We start from the raw sequence: 26,415 nt of genomic DNA, 5'->3' as shown, positions 1-26,415 counted from the left end.
TTCAACTCCCTTAGCTGAGCGAACACCCAGCAGAGCAGTTTGCAAGATACGTTCTTCTTGTGTTTTAGACGGAGATTTCCAGCTATTTCTTGCATGCCTGGATTTGGCTGGGAAAATGCGTTTTCCACTTCTTCACAGAAAGTGTTTAGAAACTCCTGCAAACACACATCAGTTTAACTCCGTACGTTGAATGCACTCATTGAAGACCGTTATGTTAGGTAGCTCCGTTTTGGTTTTAGAAGCAGATATTTCTCAATACCGCGTTTGTTCCAATTCAACCGGGTATAACGAAACCCAGCTCCTGGAAGAACCGTGCTTCTCACTCTCTGATTCTGAAGGCGGATTCAACTCCCTTAGCTGAGCGAACACCCAGCAGAGCAGTTTGCAAGATACGTTCTTTTTGTGTTTTAGACGGAGATTTCCAGCTATGTCTTGCATGCCTGGATTTGGCTGGAAAAATGCGTTTTCCACTTCTTCACAGAAAGGGTTTAGAAACTCCTGCAAACACACATCAGTTTAACTCCGTAAGTTGAATGCACACATTGAAGACCGTTCTGTTAGGTAGCTCCGTTTTGGTTTTAGAAGCAGATATTTCTCAATACCGCGTTTGTTCCAATTCACCCGACTATAACGAAACCCAGCTCCTGGAAGAACCGTGCTTCTCACTCTGTGATTCTGAAGGCGGATTCAACTCATTTAGCTGAGCGAACACCCAGCAGAGCAGTTTGAAACGTACGTTCTTTTTGTGTTTAAACGGAGATTTCCAGCTATTTGTTGAATGCCTGGATTTGGCTGGGAAAATGCGTTTTCCACTTCTTCACAGAAAGGGTTTAGAAACTCCTGCAAGCACACATCAGTTAAACTCTTCAAGTTTAATGCACACATTGAAGACCGTTCTGTTAGGTAGCTCCGTTTTGGTTTCAGAAGCAGATATTTCTCAATACCGCGTTTGTTTTAATTCACCCGGGTATAACGAAACCCGGCTCCTGGAAGAACCGTGATTCTCACTCTCTGATTCTGAATGCGGATTCAACTCCCTTAGCTGAGCGAACACCCAGCAGAGCAGTTTGCAAGATACGTTCTCTTTGTGTTTTAGACGGAGATTTCCAGCTATTTCTTGAATGCCTGGATTTGGCTGGGCAAATGCGTTTTCCACTTCTTCACAGAAACGGTTTAGAAACTCCTGCAAACACACATCAGTTTAACTCTGCAAGTTTAATGCACACGTTGAAGACCGTTGTGTTAGGTAGCTCCGTTTTGGTTTTAGAAGCAGATATTTCTCAATACCGCGTTTGTTCCAATTCACCCGGGTATAACGAAACCCAGCTCCTGGAAGAACCGTGCTTCTCACTCTCTGATTCTGAAGGCGGATTCAACTCCCTTAGCTGAGCGAATACCCAGCAGAGCAGTTTGCAAGATACGTTCTTTTTGTGTTTTAGACAAAGATTTCCAGCTATTTCTTGAATGACGTGATTTGGCTGGGAAAATGCGTTTTCGACTTCTTCACAGAAAGTGTTTAGAAACTCCTGCAAACACACATCAGTTTAACTCCATAAGTTGAAGGCACACATTGAAGACCGTTATGTTAGGTAGCTCCGTTTTGGTTTTAGAAGCAGATATTTCTCAATACAGCGTTTGTTCTAATTCACCCGGGTATAACGAAACCCAGCTCCTGGAAGAACCGTGCTTCTCACTCTGTGATCCTGAAGGCGGATTCAACTCACTTAGCTGAGCGAACACCAAGCAGAGCTGTTTGAAAGGTACGTTCTTTTTGTGTTTAAACGGAGATTTCCAGCTATTTGTTGAATGCCTGGATTTAGCTGGGAAAATGCGTTTTCCACTTCTTCACAGAAAGGGTTTAGAAACTCCTGCAAACACACATCAGTTTAACTCCGTAAATGGAATGCACACTTGGAAGACTGTTCTGTTAGGTAGCTCCGTTTTGGTTTTAGAAGCAGATATTTCTCAATACCGCGTTTGTTCCAATTCACCCGGGTATAACAAAACCCAGCTCCTGGAAGAACCGTGCTTCTCACTCTCTGATTCTGAAGGCGGATTCAACTCCCTTAGCTGAGCGAACACCCAGCAGAGCAGTTTGAAACGTACGTTCATTTTGTGTTTAAGCGGAGATTTCCATCTATTTCTTGAATGCCTGGATTTGGCTGGGAAATTGCGTTTTCCACTTCTTCACAGGAAGGGTTTAGAAACTCCTGCAAACACACATCAGTTTAACTCCGCAAGTTTAATGCACACGTTGAAGACCGTTCTGTTAGGTAGCTCCGTTTTGGTTTTAGAAGCAGATATTTCTCAATACTGCGTTTGTTCCAATTCACCCGGGTATAACGAAACCCAGCTCCTGGAAGAACCGTGCGTCTCACTCTCTGATTCTGAAGGCGGATTCAACTCCCGTAGCTGAGCGAACACCCAGCAGAGCAGTTTGCAAGATAGGTTCTTTTTGTGTTTTAGACGGAGATTTCCAGCTTTTTCTTGAATGCCTGGATTTGGCTGGGAAAATGCGTTTTCCACTTCTTCACAGAAAGGGTTTAGAAACTCCTGCAAACACACATCAGTTTAACTCCGTAAGTTGAATGCACACATTGAAGACCGTTCTGTTAGGTAGCTCCGTTTTGGTTTTAGAAGCAGATATTTCTCAATACCGCGTTTGTTGCAATTCACCCGTGTATAACGAAACCCAGCTCCTGGAGGAACCGTGCTTCTCACTCTCTGATTCTGAAGGCGGATTCAACTTTCTTAGCTGAGAGAACAGCCAGAAGAGCAGTTTGCAAGATACGTTCGTTTTGTGTTTAAGACGGAGATTTCCAGCTATTTCTTGAATGACTCTATTTGGCTGGGGTTATGCGTTTTCCACTTCTTCACAGAAAGGGTTTAGAAACTCCTGCAAACACACATCAGTTTAACTCCATAAGTTGAATGCACACGTTGCAGACCGTTCTGTTAAGTAGCTCCGTTTTGGTTTTAGAAGCAGATATTTCTCAATACCGCGTTTGTTCCAATTCACCCGTGTATAACGAAACCCAGTTCCTGGAAGAACCGTGCTTCTCACTCTCTGATTCTTACGGCGGATTCAACTCCCTTAGCTGAGCGAACACCCAGCAGAGCAGTTTGCAAGATAATTCCTTTTTGTGTTTAAGACGGAGATTTCCAGCTATTTCTTGAATGCCTGGATTTGGCGGGGAAAATGCGTTTTCCACTTCTTCACAGAAAGGGTTTAGAAACTCCTGCAAACACACATCAGTTTAACTCCGTAAGTTGAATGCACACATTGAAGACCGTTCTGTTAGGTAGCTCCGTTTTGGTTATAGAAGCAGATATTTCTCAATACAGCGTTTGTTCCAATTAACCCGGGTATAACGAAACCCAGCTCCTGGAAGAACCGTGCTTCTCACTCTCTGATTCTGAAGGCGGATTCAACTCCCTTAGCTGAGCGAACACCCAGCAGAGCAGTTTGCAAGATACGTTCTTTTTGTGTTTTAGACGGAGATTTCCAGCTATTTCTTGAATGCCTGGATTTGGCTGGGAAAATGCGTTTTCCACTTCTTCACAGAAAGGGTTTAGAAACTCCTGCAAACACACATCAGTTTAACTCCATAAGTTGAATGCACACATTGAAGACCGTTCTGTTAGGTAGCTCCGTTTTTGTTTTAGAAGCAGATATTTCTCAATACCGCGTTGGTTCCAATTCACCCGGGTATAACGAAACCCAGCTCCTGGAAGAACCGTGCTTCTCACTCAGTGATTCTGAAGGCGGATTCAACTCACTTAGCTGAACGAACACCCAGCAGAGCAGTTTGAAACGTACGTTCATTTTGTGTTTAAACGGAGATTTCCATCTATTCCTTGAATGCCTGGATTTGGCTGGGAAATTGCGTTTTCCACTTCTTCACAGGAAGGGTTTAGAAACTCCTGCAAACACACATCAGTTTAACTCCGCAAGTTTAATGCACACGTTGAAGACCGTTCTGTTAGGTAGCTCCGTTTTGGTTTTAGAAGCAGATATTTCTCAATACCGCGTTTGTTCCAATTCACCCGGGTATAACGAAACCCAGCTCCTGGAAGAACCGTGCGTCTCACTCTCTGATTCTGAAGGCGGATTCAACTCCCGTAGCTGAGCGAACACCCAGCAGAGCAGTTTGCAAGATAGGTTCTTTTTGTGATTTAGACGGAGATTTCCAGCTTTTTCTTGAATGCCTGGATTTGGCTGGGAAAATGCGTTTTCCACTTCTTCACAGAAAGGGTTTAGAAACTCCTGCAAACACACATCAGTTTAACTCCGTAAGTTGAATGCACACATTGAAGACCGTTCTGTTAGGTAGCTCCGTTTTGGTTTTAGAAGCAGATATTTCTCAATACCGCGTTTGTTCCAATTCACCCGTGTATAACGAAACCCAGCTCCTGGAGGTACCGTGCTTCTCACTCTCTGATTCTGAAGGCGGATTCAACTTTCCTAGCTGAGAGAACAGCCAGAAGAGCAGTTTGCAAGATACGTTCGTTTTGTGTTTAAGACGGAGATTTCCAGCTATTTCTTGAATGACTCTATTTGGCTGGGGTTATGCGTTTTCCACTTCTTCACAGAAAGGGTTTAGAAACTCCTGCAAACACACATCAGTTTAACTCCATAAGTTGAATGCACACGTTGCAGACCGTTCTGTTAAGTAGCTCCGTTTTGGTTTTAGAAGCAGATATTTCTCAATACCGCGTTTGTTCCAATTCACCCGTGTATAACGAAACCCAGTTCCTGGAAGAACCGTGCTTCTCACTCTCTGATTCTTACGGCGGATTCAACTCCCTTAGCTGAGCGAACACCCAGCAGAGCAGTTTGCAAGATAATTCCTTTTTGTGTTTAAGACGGAGATTTCCAGCTATTTCTTGAATGCCTGGATTTGGCGGGGAAAATGCGTTTTCCACTTCTTCACAGAAAGGGTTTAGAAACTCCTGCAAACACACATCAGTTTAACTCCGTAAGTTGAATGCACACATTGAAGACCGTTCTGTTAGGTAGCTCCGTTTTGGTTATAGAAGCAGATATTTCTCAATACAGCGTTTGTTCCAATTAACCCGGGTATAACGAAACCCAGCTCCTGGAAGAACCGTGCTTCTCACTCTCTGATTCTGAAGGCGGATTCAACTCCCTTAGCTGAGCGAACACCCAGCAGAGCAGTTTGCAAGATACGTTCTTTTTGTGTTTTAGACGGAGATTTCCAGCTATTTCTTGAATGCCTGGATTTGGCTGGGAAAATGCGTTTTCCACTTCTTCACAGAAAGGGTTTAGAAACTCCTGCAAACACACATCAGTTTAACTCCATAAGTTGAATGCACACATTGAAGACCGTTCTGTTAGGTAGCTCCGTTTTTGTTTTAGAAGCAGATATTTCTCAATACCGCGTTGGTTCCAATTCACCCGGGTATAACGAAACCCAGCTCCTGGAAGAACCGTGCTTCTCACTCAGTGATTCTGAAGGCGGATTCAACTCACTTAGCTGAACGAACACCCAGCAGAGCAGTTTGAAACGTACGTTCATTTTGTGTTTAAACGGAGATTTCCATCTATTCCTTGAATGCCTGGATTTGGCTGGGAAATTGCGTTTTCCACTTCTTCACAGGAAGGGTTTAGAAACTCCTGCAAACACACATCAGTTTAACTCCGCAAGTTTAATGCACACGTTGAAGACCGTTCTGTTAGGTAGCTCCGTTTTGGTTTTAGAAGCAGATATTTCTCAATACCGCGTTTGTTCCAATTCACCCGGGTATAACGAAACCCAGCTCCTGGAAGAACCGTGCGTCTCACTCTCTGATTCTGAAGGCGGATTCAACTCCCGTAGCTGAGCGAACACCCAGCAGAGCAGTTTGCAAGATAGGTTCTTTTTGTGATTTAGACGGAGATTTCCAGCTTTTTCTTGAATGCCTGGATTTGGCTGGGAAAATGCGTTTTCCACTTCTTCACAGAAAGGGTTTAGAAACTCCTGCAAACACACATCAGTTTAACTCCGTAAGTTGAATGCACACATTGAAGACCGTTCTGTTAGGTAGCTCCGTTTTGGTTTTAGAAGCAGATATTTCTCAATACCGCGTTTGTTCCAATTCACCCGTGTATAACGAAACCCAGCTCCTGGAGGTACCGTGCTTCTCACTCTCTGATTCTGAAGGCGGATTCAACTTTCCTAGCTGAGAGAACAGCCAGAAGAGCAGTTTGCAAGATACGTTCGTTTTGTGTTTAAGACGGAGATTTCCAGCTATTTCTTGAATGACTCTATTTGGCTGGGGTTATGCGTTTTCCACTTCTTCACAGAAAGGGTTTAGAAACTCCTGCAAACACACATCAGTTTAACTCCATAAGTTGAATGCACACGTTGCAGACCGTTCTATTAGGTAGCTTCGTTTTGGTTTTAGAAGCAGATATTTCTCAATACTGCGTTTGTTCCAATTCACCCGTGTATAACGAAACCCAGTTCCTGGAAGAACCGTGCTTCTCACTCTCTGATTCTTACGGCGGATTCAACTCCCTTAGCTGAGCGAACACCCAGCAGAGCAGTTTGCAAGATAATTCCTTTTTGTGTTTAAGACGGAGATTTCCAGCTATTTCTTGAATGCCTGGATTTGGCGGGGAAAATGCGTTTTCCACTTCTTCACAGAAAGGGTTTAGAAACTCCTGCAAACACACATCAGTTTAACTCCGTAAGTTGAATGCACACATTGAAGACTGTTTCGTTAGGTAGCTCCGTTTTGGTTTTAGAAACAGATATTTCTCAATACAGCGTTTGTTCCAATTCACCCGGGTATAACGAAACCCAGCTCCTGGAAGAACCGTGCTTCTCACTCTGTGATTCTGAAGGCGGATTCAACTCACTTACCTGAGCGAACACCCAGCAGAGCAGTTTGAAACGTACGTTCTTTTTGTGTCTATACGGAGATTTCCAGGTATTTCTTGAATGCCTGTATTTGGCTGAAAAAATGCGTTTTCCACTTCTTCACAGAAAGGGTTTAGAAACTCCTGCAAACACACATCAGTTTAACTCCGCAAGTTTAATGCACACGTTGAAGACCGTTCTGTTAGGTAGCTCCGTTGTGGTTTTAGAAGCAGATATTTCTCAATACCGCGTTTGTTCCAATTCACCCGGGTATAACGAAACCCAGCTTCAGGAAGAACCGTGATTCTCACTCTGTGATTCTGAAGGCGGATTCAACCCACTTAGCTGAGCGAATACCCAGAAGAGCAGTTTGAAACGTACGTTCTTTTTGTGTTTAAACGGAGATTTCCTGCTATTTCTTGAATGCCTGGATTTGGCTTGGAAAATGCGTTTTCTACTTCTTCACAGAAAGCGTTTAGAAACTCCTGCAAACACACATCCGTTTAACTCTGCAAGTTTAATGCACACGTTGAAGACCGTTCTGTTAGGTAGCTCCGTTTTGGTTTTAGAAGCAGATATCTCTCAATATCGCGTTTGTTCCAATTCACCCGGGTATAACGAAACCCAGCTCCTGGAAGAACCGTGCTTCTCACTCTCTGATTCTGAAGGCGGATTCATCTCCCTTAGCTGAGCGAACACCCAGCAGAGCAGTTTGCGAGATACGTTCTTTTTGTGTTTTAGACGGAGATTTCCAGCTATTTCTTGAATGACTTGATTTGGCTGGGAAAATGCGTTTTCCACTTCTTCACAGAAAGGGTTTAGAAACTCCTGCAAACACACATCACTTTATCTCCGTAAGTGGAATGCACACATTGAGGACCGATCTATTAGGTAGCTCCGTTTTGGTTTTAGAAGCAGATATTTCTCAATACCGGGTTTGGTCCAATTCACCCGGGTATAACGCAACCCAGCTCCTGGAAGAACCGTGCTTCTCACTTTCTGATTCTTAAGGCGGATTCAACTCCCTTAGCTGAGCGAACACCCAGCAGAGCAGTTTGCAAGATACGTTCTTTTTGTGTTTTAGACGGAGATTTCCAGCTATTTCTTGAATGACTTGATTTGGCTGGGAAAATGCGTTTTCCACTTCTTCACAGAAAGGGTTTAGAAACTCCTGCAAACACACATCAGTTTAACTCCGTAAATGAAATGCACACGTTGAAGTACGTTCTGTTAGGTAGCTCCGTTTTGGTTTTAGAAGCAGATATTTCTCAATACCGCGTTTGTTCCAATTCACCCGGTATAACGAAACCCAGCTCCTGGAAGAACCGTGCTTCTCACTCTTTGATTCTGAAGGCGGATTCAACTCCCTTAGCTGAGCGAACACCCAGCAGAGCAGTTTGCATGATACGTTCTTTTTGTGTTTTAGACGGAGATTTCCAGCTATTTCTTGAATGCCTGGATTTGGCTGGGAAAATGCATTTTCCACTTCTTCACAGAAAGGGTTTAGAAACTCCTGCAAACACACATCAGTTTAACTCCGTAAGTTGAATGCACTCATTGAAGACCGTTCTGTTAGGTAGCTCCGTTTTGGTTTTAGAAGCAGATATTTCTCAATACCGGGTTTGTCCCATTCACCCGGGTATAACGAAACCCAGCTCCTGGAAGAACCCTGCTTCTCACTCTGTAATTCTGAAGGCGGATTCAACTCCCTTAGCTGAGGGAACACCCAGCAGAGCAGTTTGAAACGTACGTTCTTTTTGTGTTTAAACGGAGATTTCCAGCTATTTCTTGAATGCCTGGATTTGGCTGGGAAAATGCGTTTTACACTTCTTCAGAGAAAGAGTTTAGAAATTCCTGCAAACACACATCAGTTTAACTCCACACGTTGAATGCACACGTTGAAGACCGTTCTGTTATGTAGCTCCGTTTTGGTTTTATAAGAAGATATTTCCCAATATCGCGTTTGTCCCATGCACCCGGGTATAACCAAACACAGCTCATGGAAGGACCGTGCTTCTCACTCTCTGATGCTGAAGGCGGATTCAACTTTCTTATCTGAGCGAACACCCAGCAGAGCAGTTTGCAAGATACGTTCTTTTTGTGTTTAAACGGAGATTTCCAACTATTTCTTGAACGCCTGGATGTGGCTGGGAAAATGCGTTTTCCACTTCTTCACAGAAAGTGTTTAGAAACTCCTGCAAACACACATCAGTTTAACTCTGCAAGTTTAATGCACACGATGAAGACCGTTCTGTTAGGTAGCTCCGTTTTGGTTTTATAAGCAGATATTTCTCAATACCGCGTTTGTTCCAATTCACCCGGGTATAACGAAACCCAGCTCCTGGAAGAATTGTGCTTCTCACTCTCTGATTCTGAAGGCGGATTCATCTCCCTTAGCTGAGCGAACACCCAGCAGAGCAGTTTGCAAGATACGTTCTTTTTGTGTTTTAGACGGAGATTTCCAGCTATTTCTTGAACGCCTGGATTTTGCTGGGGAAATGCGTTTCCCACTTCTTCACAGAAAGGGCTTAGAAACTCCTGCAAACACACATCAGTTTAACTCCGTAAGATGAATGCACTCATTGAAGACCGTTCTGTTAGGTAGCTCCGTTTTGGTTTTAGAAGCAGATATTTCTCAATACCGCGTTTGTTCCAATTCACCCGGGTATAACGAAACCCAGCTCCTGGAAGAACCGTGCTTCTCACTCTCTGATTCTGAAGGCGGATTCAACTCCCTTAGCTGAGCGAACACCCAGCAGAGCAGTTTGCAAGATACGTTCTTTTTGTGTTTTAGACGGAGATATCCAGCTATTTCTTGAATGCCTGGATTTGGCTGTGGAACTGCGTTCTCCACTTCTTCACAGAAAGGGCTTAGAAACTCCTGAAAACACACATCAGTTTCACTCCGTAAGATGAATGCACACATTGAAGACCGTTCTGTTAGGTAGCTCCGTTTTGGTTTTAGAAGCAGATATTTCTCAATACGGCGTTTGTTCCAATTCACCCGGGTATAACGAAACCCAGCTCCTGGAAGAACCGTGCTTCTCACTCTCTGATTCATAAAGCGGATTCAACTCCCTTAGCTGAGCGAACCCCCAGCAGAGCAGTTTGCAAGATACGTTCTTTTTGTGTTTTAGACGACGATTTCCAGCTATTTTTGAATGATTTGATTTGGCTGGGAAAATGCGTTTTCCACTTCTTCACAGAAAGGGTTTAGAAACTCCTGCAAACACACATCAGTTTAACTCCATAAATGGAATGCACACGTTGAAGACCGTTCTGTTAGGTAGCTGCGTTTTCGTTTTAGAAGCAGATATTTCTCAATACCGCGTTTGTTCCAATTCACCCGGGTATAACGAAACCCAGCTCCTGGAAGAACCGTGCTTCTCACTCTCTGATCCTGAAGGCGGATTCAACTCCCTTAGCTGAGCGAACACCCAGCAGAGCAGTTCGCAAGATACGTTCTATTTGTGTTTAAGACGGAGATTTCCAGCTATTTCTTGAATGCCTGGATTTGGCTGGGAAAATGCGTTTGTCACTTCTTAACAGAAAGGGTTTAGAAACTCCTGCAAACACACAACAGTTAAACTCCATAAGTTGAATGCACACATTGAAGACAGTTCTGTTAGGTAGCTCCGTTTTGGTTTTAGAAGCAGATATTTCTCAATACCGCGTTTGTTCCAATTCACCCGGGTATAACGAAACCCAGCTCCTGGAAGAACCGTGCTTCACACTCTCTGATTCTGAAGGCGGATTCAACTCCCTTAGCTGAGCGAACACCCAGCAGAGCAGTTTGAAACGTACGTTCTTTTTGTGTTTATACGGAGATTTCCAGCTATTTCTTGAATGCCTGGATTTGGCTGAAAAAATGCGTTTTCCACTTTTCACAGAAAGGGTTTAGAAACTCCTGCAAACACACATCAGTTTAACTCCGCAAGTTTAATGCACACGTTGAAGACCGTTCTGTTAGGTAGCTCCGTTTTGGTTTTAGAAACAGATATTTCGCAATACCGCGTTTGTTCCAATTCACCCGGGTATAACGAAACCCAGCTTCAGGAAGAACCGTGCTTCTCACTCTGTGATTCTGAAGGCGGATTCAACTCACTTAGCTGAGCGAACACCCAGCAGAGGAGTTTGAAACGTACGTTCTTTTTGTGTTTAAACGGAGATTTCCAGCTATTTCTTGAATGCCTGGATTTGGCTTGGAAAATGCGTTTTCCACTTTTCACAGAAAGCGTTTAGAATCTCCTGCAAACACACATCAGTTTAACTCTGCAAGTTTAATGCACACGTTGAAGACCGTTCTGTTAGGTAGCTCCGTTTTGGTTTTAGAAGCAGATATTTCTCAATATCGCGTTTGTTCCAATTCACCCGGGTATAACGAAACCCAGCTCCTGGAAGAACCGTGCTTCTCACTCTCTGATTCTGAAGGCGGATTCAACTCCCTTAGCTGAGCGAACACCCAGCAGAGCAGTTTGCAAGATACGTTCTTTTTGTGTTTTAGACGGAGATTTCCAGCTATTTCTTGAATGACTTGATTTGGCTGGGAAAATGCGTTTTCCACTTCTTCACAGAAAGGGTTTAGAAACTACTGCAAACACACATCACTTTATCTCCGTAAGTGGAATGCACACATTGAGGACCGATCTGTTAGGTAGCTCCGTTTTGGTTTTAGAAGCAGATATTTCTCAATACCGGGTTTGTTTCAATTCACCCGGGTATAACGAAACCCAGCTTCTGGAAGAACCGTGCTTCTCACTCTCTGATTCTGAAGGCGGATTCAACTCCCTTAGCGGAGCGAACACCCAGCAGAGCAGTTTGCAAGATACGTTCTTTTTGTGTTTTAGACGGAGATTTCCAGCTATTTCTTGAATGACTTGATTTGGCTGGGAAAATGCGTTTTCCACTTCTTCACAGAAAGGGTTTAGAAACTCCTGCAAACACACATCAGTTTATCTCCATAAGTTCAATGCACACATTGAAGACCGTTCTGTTAGGTAGCTCCGTTTTGGTTTTAGAAAAAGATATTTCTCAATACCGCGTTTGTTCCAATTCACCCGGGTATAACGAAACCCAGCTCCTGGAAGAACCGTGCTTCTCACTCTGTGATTCTGAAGGCGGATTCAACTCACTTAGCTGAGCGAACACCCAGCAGAGCAGTTTGAAACCTACGTTCTTTTTGTGTTTAAACGGAGATTTCCAGCTATTTCATGAATGCCTGGATTTGGCTGGGAAAATGCGTTTTCCACTTCTTCACAGAAAGGGTTTAGAAACTCCTGCAAACACACATCAGTTTAACTCCGCAAGTTTAATGCACACGTTGAAGACTGTTCTGTTAGGTAGCTCCGTTTTGGTTTTAGAAGCAGATATTTCTCAATACCGCGTTTGTTCCAATTCACCCGTGTATAACGAAACCCAGCTCCTGGAAGAACCGTGCTTATCACTCTCTGATTCTGAAGGCGGACTCAACTTCCTTAGCTGAGCGAACACCCAGCAGAGCAGTTTGCTAGATACGTTCTTTTTGTGTTTTAGACGGAGATTTCCAGCTATTTCTTGAATGCCTAGATTTGGCTGGGAAAATGCGTTTTCCACTTCTTCACAGAAAGGGTTTAGAAACTCCTGCAAACACACATCAGTTTAACTCTGCAAGTTTAATGCACACGTTGAAGACCGTTCTGTAAGGTAGCTCCGTTTTGGTTTTAGAAGCAGATATTTCTCAATAACGCGTTTGTTCCAATTAACCCGGGTATAACGAAACCCAGCTCCTGGAAGAACCGTGCTTCTCACTCTGTTTTTCTGAAGGCGGATTCAACTCACTTAGCTGAGCGAACACCCAGCAGAGCTGTTTGAACCGTACGTCCTTTTTGTGTTTAAACGGAGATTTCCAGCTATTTCTTGAATGCCTGGATTTGGCTGGGAAAATGCGTTTTCCACTTCTTCACAGAAAGGGTTTAGAAACTCCTGCTAACACACATCAGTTTAACTCTGCAAGTTTAATGCACACGTTGAAGACCGTTGTGTTAGGTAGCTCCGTTTTGGTTTTAGAAGCAGATATTTCTCAATACCGCGTTTGTTCCAATTCACCCGGGTATAACGAAACCCAGCTCCTGGAAGAACCGTGCTTCTCACTCTCTGATTCTGAAGGCGGATTCAACTCCCTTAGCTGAGCGAACACCCAGCAGAGCAGTTTGCAAGATACGTTCTTTTTGTGTTTTAGACGGAGATTTTCAGCTATTTCTTGAATGACTTGATGTGGCTGGTAAAATGCGTTTTCCACTTCTTCACAGAAAGGGTTTAGAAACTCCTGCAAACACACATCAGTTTATCTCCGTAAGTTGAATGCACACATTGAAGACCGTTTTGATAGGTAGCTTTGTTTTGGTATCAGAAGCAGATATTTCTCAATACCGCGTTTTTTCCAATTCACCCGGGTATAACGAAACCCAGCTCCTGGAAGAACCGTGTTTCTCACTCTCTGATTCTGAAGGCGGATTCAACTCCCTTAGCTGAGCGAACAACCAGGAGAGCAGTTTGCAAGATAGGTTCTTTTTGTGTTTTAGACGGAGATTTCCAGCTTTTTCTTGAATGCCTGGATTTGGCTGCGAAAATGCGTTTTCCAGTTCTTCACAGAAAGCGTTTAGAAACTCCTGCAAACACACATCCGTTTAACTCCATAAGTTGAATGTACACATTGAAGACCGTTCTGTTAGGTAGCTCCGTTTTGGTTTTAGAAGCAGATATTTCTCAATACCGCGTTTGTTCCAATTCACCCGTGTATAACGAAACCTAGCTCCTGGAAGAACCGTGCTTCTCACTCTCTGATTCTGAAGGCGGATTCAACTCCCTTAGCTGAGCGAACACCCAGAAGAGCAGTTTGCAAGATACGTTCTTTTTGTGTTTTAGACGGAGATTTCCAGCTATTTTTTGAATGACTCGATTTGGCTGGGATTATGCGTTTTCCACTTCTTCACAGAAAGGGTTTAGAAACTCCTGCAAACACACATCAGTTTAACTCCGTAAGTTGAATGCATACATTGAAGACCGTTCTGTTAGGTAGCTCCGTTTTGGTTTTAGAAACAGATATTTCTCAATACCGCGTTTGTTCCAATTCACCAGTGTATAACGAAACCCAGCTCCTGGAAGGACCGTGCTTCTCACTCTCTGATTCTGAAGGCGGATTCAACTTTCTTAGCTGAGCGAACACCCAGCAGAGCAGTTTGCATGATACGTTTATTTTGTGTTTTAGACGGAGATTTCCAGCTATTTCTTGAATGACTCGATTTGGCTGGGAAAATACGTTTTCCACTTCTTCACAGAAAGAATTTAGAAACTCCTGCAAACACACATCAGTTTAACTCCATAAGTTGAATGCACACATTGAAGACCGTTCTGTTAGGTAGCTCCGTTTTGGTTTTAGAAGCAGATATTTCTCAATAACGCGTTTGTTCCAATTAACCCGGGTATAACGAAACCCAGCTCCTGGAAGAACCGTGCTTCTCACTCTGTTTTTCTGAAGGCGGATTCAACTCACTTAGCTGAGCGAACACCCAGCAGAGCTGTTTGAACCGTACGTCCTTTTTGTGTTTAAACGGAGATTTCCAGCTATTTCTTGAATGCCTGGATTTGGCTGGGAAAATGCGTTTTCCACTTCTTCACAGAAAGGGTTTAGAAACTCCTGCTAACACACATCAGTTTAACTCTGCAAGTTTAATGCACACGTTGAAGACCGTTGTGTTAGGTAGCTCCGTTTTGGTTTTAGAAGCAGATATTTCTCAATACCGCGTTTGTTCCAATTCACCCGGGTATAACGAAACCCAGCTCCTGGAAGAACCGTGCTTCTCACTCTCTGATTCTGAAGGCGGATTCAACTCCCTTAGCTGAGCGAACACCCAGCAGAGCAGTTTGCAAGATACGTTCTTTTTGTGTTTTAGACGGAGATTTCCAGCTATTTCTTGAATGACTTGATGTGGCTGGTAAAATGCGTTTTCCACTTCTTCACAGAAAGGGTTTAGAAACTCCTGCGAACACACATCAGTTTAACTCCGTAAGTTAAATGCACACATTGAAGACCGTTATGTTAGGTAGCTCCGTTTTGGTTTTAGAAGCAGATATTTCTCATTACCGCGTTTGTTCCAATTCAACCGGGTATAACGAAACCCAGTTCCTGGAAGAACCGTGCTTCTCACTCTCTGATTCAGAAGGCAGATTCAACTCCCTTAGATGAGCGAACACCCAGCAGAGCAGTTTGCAAGATACGTTCTCTTTGTGTTTTATACGGAGATTTCCAGCTATTTCTTGAATGCCTGAATTTGGCTGGGGAAATGCGTTTTCCACTTCTTCACAGAAAGGGTTTAGAAACTCCTGCAAACACACATCAGTTTAACTCCGTAAGTTGAATGCACACATTGAAGACCGTTCTGTTAGGTAGCTCCGTTTTGGTTTTAGAAGCAGATATTTCTCAATACCGCGTTTGTTCCAATTCACCCGGGTATAATGAAACCCAGCTCCTGGAAGAACCGTGCTTCTCACTCTCTGATTCTGAAGGCGGATTCAACTCACTTAGCTGAACGAACACCCAGCAGATCAGATTGAAATGTACGTTCTTTTTGTGTTTTAGACGGAGATTTCCAGCTATTTCTTGAATGACTTGATTTGGCTGAGACAATGCATTTTCCACTTTTTCACAAGAAGGGTTTAGAAACTCCTGCAAACACACATCAGTTTAACTTTGTAAGTTGAATGCACACATTGAAGACCGTTCTGTTAGGTAGCTCCGTTTTGGTTATAGAAGCAGATATTTCTCAATACAGCGTTTGTTCCAATTAACCCGGGTATAACGAAACCCAGCTCCTGGAAGAACCGTGCTTCTCACTCTCTGATTCTGAAGGCGGATTCAACTCCATTAGCTGAGCGAACACCCAGCAGAGCAGTTTGCAAGATACGTTCTTTTTGTGTTTTAGACGGAGATTTCCAGCTATTTCTTGAATGACTCTATTTGGCTGGGGTTATGCGTTTTCCACTGCTTCACAGAAAGGGTTTAGAAACTCCTGGAAACACACATCAGTTTAACTCCATAAGTTGAATGCACACGTTGCAGACCGTTCTGTTAGGTAGCTCCGTTTTGGTTTTAGAAGCAGATATTTCTCAATACCGCGTTTGTTCCAATTCACCCGTGTATAACGAAACCCAGTTCCTGGAAGAACCGTGCTTCTCACTCTCTGATTCTTAAGGCGGATTCAACTCCCTTAGCTGAGCGAACACCCAGCAGAGCAGTTTGCAAGATATTTCGTTTTTGTGTTTAAGACGGAGATTTCCTGCTATTTCTTGAATGCCTGGATTTCGCGGGGAAAATGCGTTTTCCACTTCTTCACAGAAAGGGTTTAGAAACTCCTGCAAACACACATCAGTTTAACTCCGTAAGTTGAATGCACACATTGAAGACCGTTCTGTTAGGTAGCTCCGTTTTGGTTTTAGAAACAGATATTTCTCAATACAGCGTTTGTTCCAATTCACCCGGGTATAACGAAACCCAGCTCCTGGAAGAACCGTGCTTCTCACTCTGTGATTCTGAAGGCGGATTCAACTCACTTAGCTGAGCGAACACCCAGCAGAGCAGTTTGAAACCTACGTTCTTTTTGTGTTTAAACGGAGATTTCCAGCTATTTCATGAATGCCTGGATTTGGCTGGGAAAATGCGTTTTCCACTTCTTCACAGAAAGGGTTTAGAAACTCCTGCAAACACACATCAGTTTAACTCCGCAAGTTTAATGCACACGTTGAAGACCGTTCTGTTAGGTAGCTCCGTTTTGGTTCTAGAAGCAGATATTTCTCAATACCGCGTTTGTTCCAATTCACCCGTGTATAACGAAACCCAGCTCCTGGAAGAACCGTGCTTATCACTCTCTGATTCTGAAGGCGGACTCAACTTCCTTAGCTGAGCGAACACCCAGCAGAGCAGTTTGATAGATACGTTCTTTTTGTGTTTTAGACGGAGATTTCCAGCTATTTCTTGAATGCCTAGATTTGGCTGGGAAAATGCGTTTTCCACTTCTTCACAGAAAGGGTTAAGAAACTCCTGCAAACACACATCAGTTTAACTCCGTAAGTTGAATGCACACATTGAAGACCGTTCTGTTAGGTAGCTCCGTTTTGGTTTTAGAAACAGATATTTCTCAATACCGCGATTATTTCAATTCACCCGGGTATAACGAAACCCAGCTCCTGGAAGAACCGTGCTTCTCACTCTGTGATTCTGAAGGCGGATTCAACTCCCTTAGCTGAGCGAACATCCAGCAGAGCAGTTTGCAAGATACGTTCTTTTTGTGTTTAAGGCGGAGATTTCCAGCTATTTCTTGAATGCCTGGATTTCGCTGGGAAAAATGCGTTTTCCACTTCTTCACAGAAAGGGTTTAGAAACTCCTGCAAACACACATCAGTTTATCTCCGTAAGTTGAATGCACACATTGAAGACCGTTTTGATAGGTAGCTCCGTTTTGGTTTCAGAAGCAGATATTTCTCAATACCGCGTTTTTTCCAATTCACCCGTGTATAACGAAACCCAGCTCCTGGAAGAACCGTGCTTCTCACTCTGTGATTCTGAAGGCGGATTCAACTCCCTTAGCTGAGCGAACATCCAGCAGAGCAGTTTGCAAGATACGTTCTTTTTGTGTTTAAGGCGGAGATTTCCAGCTATTTCTTGAATGCCTGGATTTCGCTGGGAAAAATGCGTTTTCCACTTCTTCACAGAAAGGGTTTAGAAACTCCTGCAAACACACATCAGTTTATCTCCGTAAGTTGAATGCACACATTGAAGACCGTTTTGATAGGTAGCTCCGTTTTGGTTTCAGAAGCAGATATTCCTCAATACCGCGTTTTTTCCAATTCACCCGTGTATAACGAAACCCAGCTCCTGGAAGAACCGTGCTTCTCACTCTCTGATTCTGAAGGCGGATTCAACTCCCTTAGCTGAGCGAACACCCAGAAGAGCAGTTTGCAAGATACGATCTTTTTGTGTTTTAGACGGAGATTTCCAGCTATTTTTTGAATGACTCGATTTGGCTGGGATTATGCGTTTTCCACTTCTTCACAGAAAGGGTTTAGAAACTCCTGCAAACACACATCAGTTTAACTCCGTAAGTTGAATGCATACATTGAAGACCGTTCTGTTAGGTAGCTCCGTTTTGGTTTTAGAAACAGATATTTCTCAATACCGCGTTTGTTCCAATTCACCCGTGTATAACGAAACCCAGCTCCTGGAAGGACCGTGCTTCTCACTCTCTGATTCTGAAGGCGGATTCAACTTTCGTAACTGAGCGAACACCCAGCAGAGCAGTTTGCATGATACGTTTATTTTGTGTTTTAGACGGAGATTTCCAGCTATTTCTTGAATGACTCGATTTGGCTGGGAAAATACGTTTTCCACTTCTTCACAGAAAGAATTTAGAAACTCCTGCAAACACACATCAGTTTAACTCCATAAGTTGAATGCACACATTGAAGACCGTTCTGTTAGGTAGCTCCGTTTTGGTTTTAGAAGCAGATATTTCTCAATACCGCGTTTGTTCCAATTCACCCGGGTATAACGAAACCCAGCTCCTGGAAGAACCGTGCTTCTCACTCTGTTTTTCTGAAGGCGGATTCAACTCACTTAGCTGAGCGAACACCCAGCAGAGCTGTTTGAACCGTACGTCCTTTTTGTGTTTAAACGGAGATTTCCAGCTATTTCTTGAATGCCTGGATTTGGCTGGGAAAATTCGTTTTCCACTTCTTCACAGAAAGGGTTTAGAAACTCCTGCTAACACACATCAGTTTAACTCTGCAAGTTTAATGCACACGTTGAAGACCGTTGTGTTTGGTAGCTCCGTTTTGGTTTTAGAAGCAGATATTTCTCAATACCGCGTTTGTTCCAATTCACCCGGGTATAACGAAACCCAGCTCCTGGAAGAACCGTGCTTCTCACTCTCTGATTCTGAAGGCGGATTCAACTCCCTTAGCTGAGCGAACACCCAGCAGAGCAGTTTGCAAGATACGTTCTTTTTGTGTTTTAGACGGAGATTTCCAGCTATTTCTTGAATGACTTGATGTGGCTGGGAAAATGCGTTTTCCACTTCTTCACAGAAAGGGTTTAGAAACTCCTGCAAACACACATCAGTTTAACTCCGTAAGTTAAATGCACACATTGAAGACCGTTATGTTAGGTAGCTCCGTTTTGGTTTTAGAAGCAGATATTTCTCATTACCGCGTTTGTTCCAATTCAACCGGGTATAACGAAACCCAGTTCCTGGAAGAACCGTGCTTCTCACTCTCTGATTCAGAAGGCAGATTCAACTCCCTTAGCTGAGCGAACACCCAGCAGAGCAGTTTGCAAGATACGTTCTCTTTGTGTTTTATACGGAGATTTCCAGCTGTTTCTTCAATGCCTGGATTTGGCTGGGGAAATGCGTTTTCGACTTCTTCACAGAAAGGGTTTAGAAACTCCTGCAAACACACATCAGTTTAACTCCGTAAGTTGAATGCACACATTGAAGACCGTTCTGTTAGGTAGCTCCGTTTTGGTTTTAGAAGCAGATATTTCTCAATACCGCGTTTGTTCCAATTCACCCGGGTATAACGAAACCCAGCTCCTGGAAGAACCGTGCTTCTCACTCTCTGATTCTGAAGGCGGATTCAACTCACTTAGCTGAGCGAACACCCAGCAGATCAGATTGAAATGTACGTTCTTTTTGTGTTTTAGACGGAGATTTCCAGCTATTTCTTGAATGACTTGATTTGGCTGAGACAATGCATTTTCCACTTCTTCACAAGAAGGGTTTAGAAACTCCTGCAAACACACATCAGTTTAACTTTGTAAGTTGAAAGCACACGTTGAAGACCGTTCTGTTAGGTAGCTCCGTTTTGGTTATAGAAGCAGATATTTCTCAATACAGCGTTTGTTCCAATTAACCCGGGTATAACGAAACCCAGCTCCTGGAAGAACCGTGCTTCTCACTCTCTGATTCTGAAGGCGGATTCAACTCCCTTAGCTGAGCGAACACCCAGCAGAGCAGTTTGCAAGATACGTTCTTTTTGTGTTTTAGACGGAGATTTCCAGCTATTTCTTGAATGACTTGATTTGGCTGGGAAAATGCGTTTTCCACTTCTTCACAGAAGGGGTTTAGAAACTCCTGCAAACACACATCAGTTTAACTCCATAAGTTGAATGCACACATTGAAGACCGTTCTGTTAGGTAGCTCCGTTTTTGTTTTAGAAGCAGATATTTCTCAATACCGCGTTGGTTCCAATTCACCCGGGTATAACGAAACCCAGTTCCTGGAAGAACCGTGCTTCTCACTCTCTGATTCTGAAGGCGGATTCAACTCCCTTAGCTTAGCGAACACCCAGCAGAGCAGTTTGCAAGATACGTTCTTTTTGTGTTTTAGACGGAGGTTTCCAGCTATTTCTTGAATGCCTGTATTTGGCTGGGAAAATGCGTTTTCCACTTCTTCACAGAAAGGGTTTAGAAACTTCTGCAAACACACATCAGTTTAACTCCGTAAGTTGAATGCACACATAGAAGACCGTTCTGTTAGGTAGCTCCGTTTTGGTTTTAGAAACAGATATTTCTCAATACCGGGTTTGTTCCAATTCACCCGGTTATAACGAAACCCAGCTCCTGGAAGAACCGTGCTTCTCACTCAGTGATTCTGAAGGCGGATTCAACTCACTTAGCTGAGCGAACACCCAGCAGAGCAGTTTGAAACGTACGTTCTTTTTGTGTTTAAACGGAGATTTCCATCTATTTCTTGAATGCCTGGATTTGGCTGGGAAATTGCGTTTTCCACCTCTTCACAGGAAGCGTTTAGAAACTCCTGCAAACACACATCAGTTTAACTCCGCAAGTTTAATGCACACGTTGAAGACCGTTCTGTTAGGTAGCTCCGTTTTGGTTTTAGAAGCAGATATTTCTCAATACCGCGTTTGTTCCAATTCACCCGTGTATAACGAAACCCAGCTCCTGGAAGAACCGTGCTTCTCACTCTCTGATTCTGAAGGCGGATTCAACTCCCGTAGCTGAGCGAACACCCAGCAGAGCAGTTTGCAAGATAGGTTCTTTTTGTGTTTTAGACGGAGATTTCCAGCTTTTTCTTGAATGCCTGGATTTGGCTGGGAAAATGCGTTTTCCACTTCTTCACAGAAAGGGTTTAGAAACTCCTGCAAACACACATCAGTTTAACTCCGTAAGTTGAATGCACACATTGAAGACCGTTCTGTTAGGTAGCTCCGTTTTGGTTTTAGAAACAGATATTTCTCAATACAGCGTTTGTTCCAATTCACCCGGGTATAACGAAACCCAGCTCCTGGAAGAACCGTGCTTCTCACTCTGTGATTCTGAAGGCGGATTCAACTCACTTAGCTGAGCGAACACCCAGCAGAGCAGTTTGCGAGATACGTTCTTTTTGTGTTTATACGGAGATTTCCAGGTATTTCTTGAATGCCTGGATTTGGCTGAAAAAATGCGTTTTCCACTTCTTCACAGAAAGGGTTTAGAAACTCCTGCAAACACACATCAGTTTAACTCCGCAAGTTTAATGCACACGTTGAAGACCGTTCTGTTAGGTAGCTCCGTTTTGGTTTTAGAAGCAGATATTTCTCAATATCGCGTTTGTTTCATTCACCCGGGTATAACCAAACAGCTCATGGAAGTAACGTGCTTCTCACTCTCTGATTCTGAAGGCAGATTCAACTCCCTTAGTTGAGCGAACACCCAGCAGAGCAGTTTGCAGGACACGTGCTTTTTGTGTTTTAGACGGAGATTTCCTGCTATTTCTTGAATGACTTGATTTGGCTGGGAAATTGCGTTTTCCACTTCTTCACAGAAAACGTTTAGAAACTCCTGCAAACACACATCAGTTTAACTTCGTACATGTAATGCACACATTAAAGACCGTTCTGTTAGGTAGCTCCGTTTTGGTTTTATAAGCAGATATTTCTCAATATCGCGTTTGTCCCATTCACCCGGGTATAACCAAACACAGTTCATGGAAGAACCGTTCTTTTCACTCTCTGATTCTGAAAGCGGATTCAACTCCCTTAGCTGAGCGAACACCCAGCAGAGCAGCTTGCAAGATACGTTCTTTTAGTGTTGAAACGGAGATTTACTGCTATTTCTTGAATGCCTGGATTTGGCTGGGAAAATGCGTTTACCACTTCTTCACAGAAAGGGTTTAGAAACTCCTGCAAACACACATCAGTTTAACTCCCTAAGATGAAGGCACACATTGAAGACCGTTATGTTAGGTGGCTACGTTTTGGTTTTAGAAGCAGATATTTCTCAATACCGCGTTTGTTCCAATTCACCCGGGTATAACGAAACCCAGCTCCTGGAAGAAACGTGCTTCTCACTCTCTGATTCTGAAGGCGGATTCAACTCCCATAGCTGAGCGAACCCCCAGCAAAGCAGTTTGCAATATACGTTCTTTTTGTGTTATAGATGGAGTTTTCCAGCTATTTCTTGAATGACTTGATTTGGCATGGAAAATGCGTTTTACACTTCTTCACAGAAAGGGTTTAGAAACTCCTGCAAACACACATCAGTTTAACTCCGTAAGTTGAATGCACACATTGAAGACCGTTCTGTTAGGTAGCTCCGTTTTGGTTTTAGAAGCAGATATTTCTTAATATCGCGTTTGTCCCATTCTCCCGGGTATAAACAAACACAGCTCATGGAAGAACCGTGCTTCTCACTCTCTGATTCTGAAGGCGGATTTAACTCCATTAGCTGAGCGAACACCCAGCAGAGCAGTTTGCAAGATACGTTCTCTTCGTGTTTTAGACGGAGATTTCCAGCTATTTCTTGAATGCCTGGATTTGGCTGGGAAAATGCGTTTTCCACTTCTTCACAGAAAGGGTTTAGAAACTCCTGCAAACACACATCAGTTTAACTCCGTAAGTTGAATGCACACATTGAAGACCGTTCTGTTAGGTAGCTCCGTTTTGGTTTTAGAAGCAGATATTTCTTAATACCGCGTTTGTTCCAATTCACCCGGGTATAACGAAACCCAGCTTCTGGAAGAACCATGCTTCTCACTCTCTGATTCTGAATGCGGATTCAACTCCCTTAGCTGAGCGAACACCCAGCAGAGCAGTTTGCAAGATACGTTCCTTTTGTGTTTTAGACGGAGATTTTTAGCTATTTCTTTAATGCCTGGATTTGGCTGGGAAAATGCGTTTTCCACTTCTTCACAGAAAGGGTTTAGAAACTCCTGCAAACGCACATCAGTTTAACTCCGTAAGTTGAATGCACACATTGAAGACCGTTCTGTTAGGTAGCTCCGTTTTGGTTTTATAAGCAGATATTTCTCAATATCTCGTTTGTCCCATTCACCCGGGTATAAACAAACACAGCTCCTGGAAGAACCGTGCTTCTCACTCTCTGATCCTGAAGGCGGATTCAACTCCCTTAGCTGAGCGAACACCCAGCAGAGCAGTTTGGAAGATGCGTTCTTTTTGTGTTTAAACGGAGATTTCCAGCTAATTCTTGAATGCCTGGGTTTGGCTGGGAAAATGCGTTTTCCACTTCTTCACAGAAAGGGTTTAGAAACTCCTGCAAACACACGTCACTTTAACTCCGTAAGATGAATGCACACATTGAAGACCGTTCTGTTAGGTAGCTTTGTTTTGGTTTTAGAAGCAGATATTTCTCAATATCGCGTTTGTTTCAATTCACCCGGGTATAACGAAACCCAGCTTCTGGAAGAACCGTGCTTCTCACTCTCTGATTCTGAAGGCAAATGGAACTCCGTTAGCTGAGCGAAAACCCAGCAGAGCAGTTTGCAAGATACGTTCTTTTTGTGTGTAAACGGAGATTTCCCGCTATTTCTTGAATGCCTGGGTTTGGCTGGGAAAATGCGTTCTCCACTTCTCCACAGAAAGGGTTTAGAAACTCCTGCAAACACAAGTCAGTTTAACTCCGTAAGATGAATGCACACATTTAAGACCGTTCTGTTAGGTAGCTCCGTTTTGGTTTTATAAGCAGATATTTCTCAATATCTCGTTTGTCCCATTCGCCCGGGTATAAACAAACACAGCTCCTGGAAGAACCGTTCTTCTCACTCTCTGATCCTGAAGGCGGATTCAACTCCCTTAGCTGAGCGAACACCCAGCAGAGCAGTTTGCACGTTATGTTCTTTTTGTGTTTTAGACGGAGATTTCCTGCTATTTCTTGAATGAATTGATTTGGCTGGGAAAATGCGTTCTCCACTTCTTCACAGAAAGGGTTTAGAAACTCCTGCAAACACACATCAGTTTATCTCCGTAAGTTGAATGCACACGTTGAAGACCGTTCTATTAGGTAGCTCCGTTTTGGTTTTAGAAGCAGATATTTCTCAATACCACGTTTGATCCAATTCACCCGAATATAACGAAACCCAGCTCCTGGAAGAACCGTGCTTCTCACTCTCTGATTCTGAAGGCGGATTCAACTCCCTTAGCTGAGCGAACACCCAGCAGAGCAGTTTGCAAGATACGTTCTTTTTGTGTTGAAACGGAGATTTCCAGCTATTTTTTGAATGCCTGGGTTCGGCTGGGAAAATGCGTTTTCCACTTCTTCACAGAAAGGGTTTAGAAACTCCTGCCAACACACATCAGTTTAACTCCGTAAGAAGAATGCACACATTGAAGACCGTTCTGTTAGGTAGCTCCGTTTTAGTTTTAGAAGCAGATATTTCTCAATACCAAGTTTGTTCCAATTCACCCGGGTATAATGAAACCCAGCTCCTGGACCAACCGTGCTTCTCACTCTCTGATTCTGATGGCGGATTCAACTCCCTTAGCTGAGCGAACACCCAGCAGAGCAGTTTGCAAGATCCGTTCTTTTTGTGTTTTAGACGGAGATTTCCAGCTATTACTTGAATGCCTGGATTTGGCTGGGAAAATGCGATTTCCACTTCTTCACAGAAAGGGTTTAATAACTCCTGCAAACACACATCAGTTTAACTCCGTAAGTTGAATGCACACATTGAAGACCGTTCTGTTAGGTAGCTCCGTTTTTGTTTTAGAAGCAGATATTTCTCAATACCGCGTTTGTTCCAATTCACCCGGGTATAACGAAACCCAGCTCCTGGAAGAACCGTGCTTCTCACTCTCTGATTCTGAAGGCGGATTCAATTCCCTTAGCTGAGCGAACACCCAGCAAAGCAGTTTGAAAGATACGTTCTTTTTGTGTTTTAGACGGAGATTGCCAGCTAATTCTTGAATGACTTGATTTGGGAGGAAAAATGCGTTTTCCACTTCTTCAAAGAAAGGGTTTAGACACTCCTGCAAACACACATCTCTTTAACTCCGTAAGTTGAATGCACACATTGAAGACCGTTCTGTTAGGTAGCTTCGTTTTGGTTTTAGAAGCAGATATTTCTCAATACCGCATTTGTTCCATTTCACCCGGGTATAACGAAACCCAGCGCCTGGAAGAACCGTGCTTCTCAGTCTGTGATTCTGAAGGCGGATTCAACTCCCTTAGCTGAGCGAACACCCAGCAGAGCAGTTCGCAGGATACGTTCTTTTTGTGTTTTAGAGAAAGATTTCCTGCTATTTCTCGAATGACTTGATTTGGCTGGGAAAATGCGTTTTCCACTTCTTCACAGAAAGGGTTTAGAAACTCCTGCAAACACACATCAGTTTAAATCTGTACGTTGAATGCACACAGAGAAGATCGTTCTCTTGGGTAGCTCCGTTTATGTTTTATAAGCAGATATTTCTGAATATCGCGTTTGTCCCATTCACCCGGGTATAACCAAACACAGTTTATGGAAGAACCGTTCTTCTCACTCTCTGATTCTGAAAGCGGATTCAACTCCCTTAGCTGAGCGAACGCCCAGCAGAGCAGTTTGCAAAATACGTTCTATTTGTGTTGAAACGGAGATTTCCAGCTATTTCTTGAATGCCTGGATTTGGCTGGTAAAATGCGTTTTCCACTTCTTCACAGAAAGGGTTTAGAAACTCCTGCAAACACACATCAGTTTATCTCCGTAAGCTGAATGCACACATTGAAGACCGTTCTGTTAGGTAGCTCCGTTTGGGTTTATGAACAGATATTTCTCAATATCGCGTTTGTTTCATTCACCCGGGTATAACGAAACCCAGCTCCTGGAAGAACCGTGCTTCTCACTCTCTGATTCTGAAGGCGGATTCAACTCCCTTAGCTGAGCGAACACCCAGCAGAGCAGTTTGCAAGATACGTTCTTTTTGTGTTTTAGACGGAGATTTCCAGCTATTTGTTGAATGACTTCATTTGGCTTGGAAAATGCGTTTTCCACTTATTCACAGAAAGGGTTTAGAAACTCCTGCAAACACACATCAGTTTAACTCCGTAAGTTGAATGCACACATTGAAGACCGTTCTGTTAGGTACCTCCGTTTGGGTTTTAGAAGCAGATATTTCTCAATATCGCGTTTTTCCCATTCACCCGGGTATAACCAAACACTGCTCATGGAAGAACCGTGCTTGTCACTCTCTGATTCTGAAGGCGGATTCAACTCCCTTAGCTGAGAGAACACCCAGCAGAGCAGTTTG

Source organism: Callithrix jacchus, chromosome 17 (assembly GCF_049354715.1).
Source record: "Callithrix jacchus isolate 240 chromosome 17, calJac240_pri, whole genome shotgun sequence".
Classification (NCBI taxonomy): domain Eukaryota; kingdom Metazoa; phylum Chordata; class Mammalia; order Primates; family Cebidae; genus Callithrix; species Callithrix jacchus.
The sequence above is the reverse complement of the archived record's forward strand: the minus strand, read 5'-3'. Positions refer to the sequence as shown.